Source organism: Chelonoidis abingdonii, chromosome 15, assembly GCF_003597395.2.
Source record: "Chelonoidis abingdonii isolate Lonesome George chromosome 15, CheloAbing_2.0, whole genome shotgun sequence".
NCBI classification, from domain to species: Eukaryota; Metazoa; Chordata; order Testudines; family Testudinidae; genus Chelonoidis; species Chelonoidis abingdonii.
The window spans coordinates 51,383,058-51,390,613 of NC_133783.1; the positions used below are offsets into that span (position 1 = coordinate 51,383,058).

Consider the following 7,556-nt stretch of genomic DNA (forward strand, 5'->3'; position numbering starts at 1 on the left):
CCCCGTCTCTGCCACTGCCCTATCACGTTCCCAGAGCCCCCCACTATCCCTGCCCCCCCACAGCCCTCTGCCCCCCGCTGTCACCGCTCCCCGTCTCTGCCCTTGCTCCCTCCCACTCCTTCTGCCCCCCACATACGCCCCTGCCCCACAACTCTCGGCTCCCGCCCATTATCTCTCGCTCCCCGCCCGGGACTAGCCGGCGAGCTCCGCGGGGCGCCCCGGCTACTACGGCGCTTACCCGGCGCGGTTCCTTTGCTGCTGGTCTCTGTCCGCTCTCCGCGGGTCCTGCCCGCCTGGGCTCCGCTCTGGCGTCCTGCTGGGCCTGGGGAGAGCAGCGCTGAGAGCCCCGGGCGCCTCTGGGCAGCGCCACTTACCAGCCTCCTCCCTGACGTCACGCCAGATGCTTATCGCCCCCCAGGCGCCTCTGGGGCAAGGGCTGCAGCAGCGCGACCTGCCCCGGGCAGCCCCGCAGCCAACCCAAGCCTCTGCCTCACCCCTAGCCCCTTGGCCCCAGCGCCCAGGGGAGCGAGCGCCTGCCCGGGCGAGGCACCGCGTGCTGCTGCTGCTGACTGCCCCTGCCCAGCTAGCACGAAGCTCGGGAGCAGAGTAACCCCGTTTTCTCCCTGCAGATGCCCCCTAACGCCCCGGCGGCTGCTGGGAGCCCCGCGAACAGACAAAGGGGAAGGCGTGGTGCTTATTTAGCCTGCTGGAGGTTCCTGGTGTGGCCGGGACAGTCAGGCTCGGGGATTTGGGTGCTTAGCAGGGCACTCCTGCAGTTCCTAGGCTCGGCCGCAACAGGATCCGTGGCACACAGACTCGTGGCACAGCATGCGGATAGTTAGCACATAAGTTCCCTCGAGACCGGGGTAGGAGTTGGTGTGAAACGGACCCACTTTTGCATGCGAGGGGAATGCGAACTGAGCTGGACGCGTCCTCCTGGAACTGGTTCGGTAAGGCAGGCTGGCACGCACTCCACTGGGAAGGAGACAACTAACAGACACATGGTGTAGGAAGAATCATCTATCCCAGGATGTAGGTGTCAGGGCAGGGAAGCTATGCTATAGGATATAGTTAAGTATATCCCAATAGAAGAGGCACATGTTCCCGATTAACTTGGAAGAGTGAGCGTAATACCCTTAATAAGCTTCACACAGAAGATGTGTTTGTTTTTCGGAAAACCTTTCCAACACTTCAAATTCCCTACATGCCTGGGAAAACTAAAGACAATCTGCCCCTTCAGGCAAAAGTTCAGTGTACCCTGTCCCCCTCCCCCATTTCCATGGCACACAGCTTTTCGACTGGGGATTGCCCCCTGGGAGGGGATGTCAGACTTGGGGGGTGAGGGGAGGGATAGTGCAGCAATCCTTTTGATCTTTCCCTGGTTATGGTTGAAGTGGGGGGCACACCACTAAGATTTGACCTGGCCACCCCTAGGTGGTAGGTGGGCCAATTCTCAGTGAGTGGCATTGTGACCTGGCTAGCACACAGTGTCACACTCAGGTTTGGCCCAGCTGCCCCAGGGCCCAAAGCAGCCTACTCCACCTATAGATAGAGCAACCTCTGCTGGGAAGGCTATGCAGACCAAATTCCATGGTTTTACTAATTTTTTTTTTAAATACCTGATCTGAGATTAAATAATGATCTGAGATTAAATAACCCACCTCCCTGGCACATCTGCATGTTTCTTCTCAAACTGCTGCATATATTTACGATAATTAGGAATTTATTTCAATATCCTTTGTATCTGATATTAGAGAAGATGTAAAGGTTGGCAGTCAAAGTTTCATATTATGCAGTTATACAAGCGCAGCTGTACATTGGACTGATCAAGTAGCATATGTTAATTAGTTGTATTTTCATATAGCACTGCTGTTTGTGCTGCATAACATATTTTACTTTAAAAAAACCCAACTCTACTGGACTTCCATTTACTTTGCCAATTATTCTTCACAAGGTATCTGTTTCAAATCAAGTTAATTCGATGGGAGTCTCCACTGAATCATAGAATCATAAACTTTAAGGTCAGGAGGGACCATTATGATCATATAGTCTGACCTACTGCACAATGCAGGCCACAGAATCTCACCCACTCACTCCTGTATCAAACCTATGTCTGAGCCATTGAAGTCCTCAAAAATCATGGTTTAAAGACTTCAAGGTGCAGAGAATCTTCCAGCAAGTGACCCATGCCCCACGCTGCAGAGGAAGGCGAAAAACCCCCAGAGCTTCTGCCAACCTGCCCTCTAGGAAGATTCCTTCCCGACCCCAAATATGGCCATCAGCTAAACCCTGAGCATGTTGATTTTAATGTGATTTGGGTCAGACCCTAGTTGACTTTAACTGATGGCATTATTTCTTAGGCTGTGTTGCACACTTCAGTTGTTTAAGGTTTACAAAATTAATTGGTCAAGTTGTGTCCCTTTCTGACCAGATGAGTCTTGATAAATTATGCAGATTTTGCTGGAAATTTTGTTGAAGAAAATCCTTTGAGTTTTAAGCTTTGGCTGGTGCCTCTATATCAGAGATGTCCTAGCAATACAGTTTCACATTTCAGTGAATGACATTTCCATCATGGGATGGAAATTTTGCTCATATAGTTAACTGAGGGGAGAAAAATGTATGTAGTCTGAATTGGGCCATCATCTGACTGTCACTGAAGTCAATGAAAATAAATCTAGTTGGTTTCAGTAGTTACGGGTAAATTTTAGTAAAGCATATTATTTACTTTAAGTTCACAGCTTCTTCTAATAATTAATAATAATGGAACAGTGTTCAAAGTGTTCCAGCAATTTTTTTCTGTCCCTACATAAGTAATTTTAATTTTACATTGATATATTCTATTAGTACCTCCTACATAATTTATATTCTGATATATGAATGAATTGATATATTCTACTATTAGATCATGTATATCAATGTCTTCCTGTTGTTGTATAAGATGTTGGAGATGTTTTGTGCATATTTGCATGGCTTTCCTAACTAGAAACTCCAGGACTCAGTCACATTTATACTTAGGACTAAAATCCTAACCTTCCAACAAGGGGTAATGACTTTCTTCTCTGGCCTCGGGATAAATTAAAGAGCATAATTTACTTTAGTGAGGAGAAAGAGGTTGCCCTCCAATTACTGAATCCTGTTCTGCAAACACACATGCAAGTAACATTACTCATTTGAAAAGTCCCATTGAACTCAGTGGGGAAAGGGAAATATGTGTTATAGGTATTGCGAGTAACAGAGAATGGCATTAATAAGGGATGAATTTTAATGATATGTCAATGGAAATATTACATCAGGAAAAAGAGAAGTTGGACCCTTTTTGTATTCACAGAATTTCAGAGGACAATTAATCTCTAGCAGTGCTGTCCTACCTACTCTTCAAGTAGACCTGTTCCCCACAGTGTTGCATGTCATATAGATGATAGAGAGAGAAGCAAAGATGCTTCTCTAATAAGCTCTAATGAGACCATGTTATAAACATCTCCAAATAAAAGACATTTCTTCTACTAAACATTTTCCCCTCTTTCTCTCTCTGCCTTTTCAATGCTGCTCTTCACACTGACAACGTCTGACCACTCAGTTTTGTTAGAGTTTAAATGACAGCCTTTCTCACTCTCCTACTCTCTCCCTGCCTCCAGACAACTAACACTCTGACTGCCAGACACACAATACAAATATATATAAAGGTGGGTATGCCATCATTCTTTATGCAAGTGGCTATGGTGACCCAAAAGTCTCCTTTTCAAAAGTAACTTGGGTACTTAGGCTCCTAAGTCCCATTGACTTTCAGTAAGATTCAGGATAAAATTTTCGAGAGAGTGCCTAAGTCTCAGTGTAAGTCAATGGGATATACAGTTACTCCTCACTTAACGCTGTAGTTATGTTCCTGAAAAATGTGACTTCAAGCGAAACGATGTTAAGCAAATCCAATTTCCCCATAAGAATTAGTGTAAATAGGGGGGTTAGGTTCCAGGGAATTTTTTTCACCAGACAAAACACTATATATACACACACAGTATATGTTTTAAACAAACAATTTAATACTGTTCACAGCTATGATGATTGTGAAGTTTGGATGAAGTGGTGAAGTTAGAGGGTGAAAGAGGGTGGCATATTTCCCAGGGAATGCCTTGCTGATGAACTAGCACTTGATTGAGCCCTCAAGGGTTAACACATTGTTGTTAATGTAGCCTCACGTTCTACAAGGCAGCAGGAATGGAGGGGAGGGAAGATAGCATAGCAGACAGAGACAGACATACACCTTGTGGATGGGAGAGAAAGAGAAATGCACACTGCCCCTTTAAGTAAGCTGACCTATTCTTAAGTGCATTGTCTTTTTAAGTGGATCAGGAAATTGAGAGAGCAGCTGCTGCCCCAGGCTCTCTCTGTCTCTCTCTGTCCTGTCCCCACCCTGCTCTATATGGAGAAGAAGCGGTAAGCGTGGTGTAGGAGCAGGAGTGAGGGGGACACCCTGACATTAGCCTCGCCTTCCCCCTCTCACCCCGCACAGCAAGCAGGAGGCTCAGGGAGCAGCTCCAAGGCAGAGGGCAGGAGCAGCACATGGCAGTGGAGGGAGGGATAGCTGCAACTGCTAGTCTACTGGCAGCTGCTGCACAGGGAATTTAGGATAGCAGGGAGCTGATAGGGGGGCTACCAGTCCACCCTGGTTCCAAGCCCCCATCAGCTAGCGCCAATGGGCTGCTCTTCCTGCAAGCAGTGGACAAAGCAGGCAGCTGCCAAACAACGTTAGAAGGGAGCATTGCACAACTTTAAAAAAGCATGTTCCCTAATTGATCAGCAATGTAACAACAAAACAACTTTAACCAGGATGACTTTAAGTGAGGAGTTACTGTACACTCCTAAATGACTTAAGTGGTTATGAAAATTTTTACCCTTTCCTTTATTGCGGAGGAAAGTAGTGGTAGGAAAGAGATTAACTGTTGAGTCACAAGTTTCACATGGAGGATGGTGGCACTGTGTACAGCACCTCATAACCCATTACAATATGGGCTAAAGGTAGGTTGGATATCATGAAGTCAAAGACCAAGATGTCAAGGGCATTTAAGCCTCAGCTCTCACATTGGGTTTCACACCTGTACTTTGACAGATAGTGCTATGGATTTAGAATAGTCAAATAAAGTGGCAAAGCCAAAGAAGAGAGTCACTGTTACTGCTACTGAAGATGTAACTGCTGCTGAAGATAAGCACCTAGCTAGAGATGGTATTGACATTGCTAATTATTTAGGAGTCAAGATTTCAACAGTAGATGAAGATTTGTCTGCAGCAACATATCATCTATGCATAGCTAGATGTTGCCCTAGTCAATGGGCATGCTGTTTCTACATTTAATGGGCAGGAGCGTCATTTTGCTGAGTTGTTTCCTATGGCTTATTTAACTGTTACAACTAAAAAAGGAAAGAAAATGGAGTATATTACAACCATGTCTCTCGTCATTCCTCCTCTGGTAGCTAAAGTTCACCCTAGATCCCCACAGGCAGCACAGATTGAGGCAGCCTAACTGGTAAATTTTGGATCACCATGAAGCATTATTTTAGTGCTTTGCATTCCTCTTAATTTCCTATCAGCATTTTAAACATGCCTATGTTTTATGGATTCTATGAGTGTGTATCACACTTTGGATCTGAAATAAGCACATATTTCCAGTTCTGACCCAAAGACCTCCAGTTATTATTAATTATATAAATGTGGAGAATGTTGTCCTGTCTGAAGCCAATTTCTTCCAGGAGATCTAATTTGTTTCAAAGTAGGGAAATCCCACATTAGAATGCATGAAGTCACTGCAGGCCAGAAAAAGTGTCAAATGAAGAATTCAGGAGGACGATGAAACAGAAACCAATAGAACAGGAAATTACAGAACAAAACTAGAGGGGGCTAGGACATACATGGAGGAAAGACCTGAATAGCATAACAAGACAGGCATTGGAAAGGAATCGCAGACAAGATGCTATGAGATAGACCAAGGATAACATGGAAATGCACAATAGAAGCAGAATTAAAAGCTCACAAAATGACATGGGAAGAAGTTAAGACTTCAGCAGGATAGCAGCAAAGATGGTGAAGGCCCTATGTTCTACTTGGAATAGAGAGGCATAAGAGAGAAGAGAAGAGAAAGTATGCTCTTAGGTCCATATTTTGGCACCTAATAAGAAGACAGATTTTCAGAAGTTCTGAGCACCCTGAAGCTCACACAGAAGTCATTGGGAGCTGTAGGGTGTTCAGCAATTTTGAAAAATTAGGACACTAATTTAGGTGCCGGGAGGGCTAGAACAGGGCCTCATCCTCCCTGATTGAACTAACCTCGTTATCTCTAGCTTGCTTGCTAGCATATATATACCTGCCCCTGGAAATTTCCACTACATGCATCTGACGAAGTGGGTATTCACCCATGAAAGCTCATGCTCCAAAACGTCTGTTAGTCTATAAGGTGCCACAGGATTCTCTCCTACTTTTTTGAGAAACATAGCCCCAGGGTATATCCACAAATACACTCCTCATCTTCCTATTGAATTTTTACAAGCAACTTACTACCTTGAAGGAAACCTAATCCCATTTTTAAGATGTCACTCTTTACATTTTACAGTTATTTCTAGACTGTGCTGTTGCATTTACAATAATTCATAATTATCTGAGTCTATTGTAGGAATTAGTCATTTGCAATTATTTGTACTATGAGGAAATTTACTTTGTTAGAAGCTCTTCCTGTGAACCGAGCTGGAAAACAAGACTTGGCTAACAACCATACAGCCACAGTTTCTATTCCATTAATAGGATGAAACATCCTTAGTCAGCTTTTCCACCTCTGTAGGTCCCTCAAGACTTTTTTTTTCTTTGTGCCTAATAGCTGTGCTACTAATTAATACATAGTAACCCTGGGAGGTAATTAGATCCCTGAATAATGTATTTTATATTTAACATGCTCTTGGAATATGCAGTGTTTTGCAGTACAGAATGTAGCATATAGGTTCCATAATTCACCTCGACATATAGTCTTAGGAGGAGAGAGAGAGAAGAGAAATGTTGCTTTGGAAGGGTTATTATTAATCAACATTTAGAGTTACATTTGCTCTAAATGGATATGGCCGCTCAAATGTGTGTGTCATAACCCAGGGTGCTGGACTCATGGTGGGTCCCAGATCCATCCAGCTGGTAAAAGGCTTCTCCTTTAGAAAGGATCTGTGTGCATACCTCCCCTCATATCTGCTGCACACAATAGCAAATTGTGCTGAGGGGCTAAGCTAGACCCGTTATCCAGCAGACCATGCCTCCTTAGGGCTATATTCCATTCAGTGGAGCAGTTACCTTGTCCCTCCTCCTGCTGTAATGATTTTCATAAGTTGTAGTCCTGTATTGCAGTTGCGCTTAAGTGGAGAAGGAAGGTTCCTCACACTCTCTTCTCTTAACTAGCACACCTGTGCAGCAGTGCATTGTCACATATTGCATGAGATGCGAAACCAACTATAATGCAGAATTAGACGAACAGCATATTGCAGTAGCTTTCATTTGTAACTGCAAATCTCTTATATGATGCCAGTAACAGA

At 44.5% G+C, this 7,556-nt stretch overlaps 1 protein-coding gene across 3 annotated transcripts in view; it reads right to left on the reverse strand.

Moving 5' to 3' along the window:
• Positions 1 to 379, reverse strand: part of SLC18A2 (solute carrier family 18 member A2) — a 58,855-nt gene extending 58,476 nt beyond the window's left edge. For 2 of the 3 annotated variants that reach the window (XM_032780791.2, XM_075072515.1), the window contains exon 1: positions 239 to 379. The gene's annotated coding sequence lies outside the window, so the exon portion shown is untranslated. The remainder of the gene's footprint in view (positions 1 to 238) is intronic. The other variant, XM_075072514.1, reaches the window with a different exon arrangement.
• Between the last annotated feature and the right edge of the window lie 7,177 nt (positions 380 to 7,556).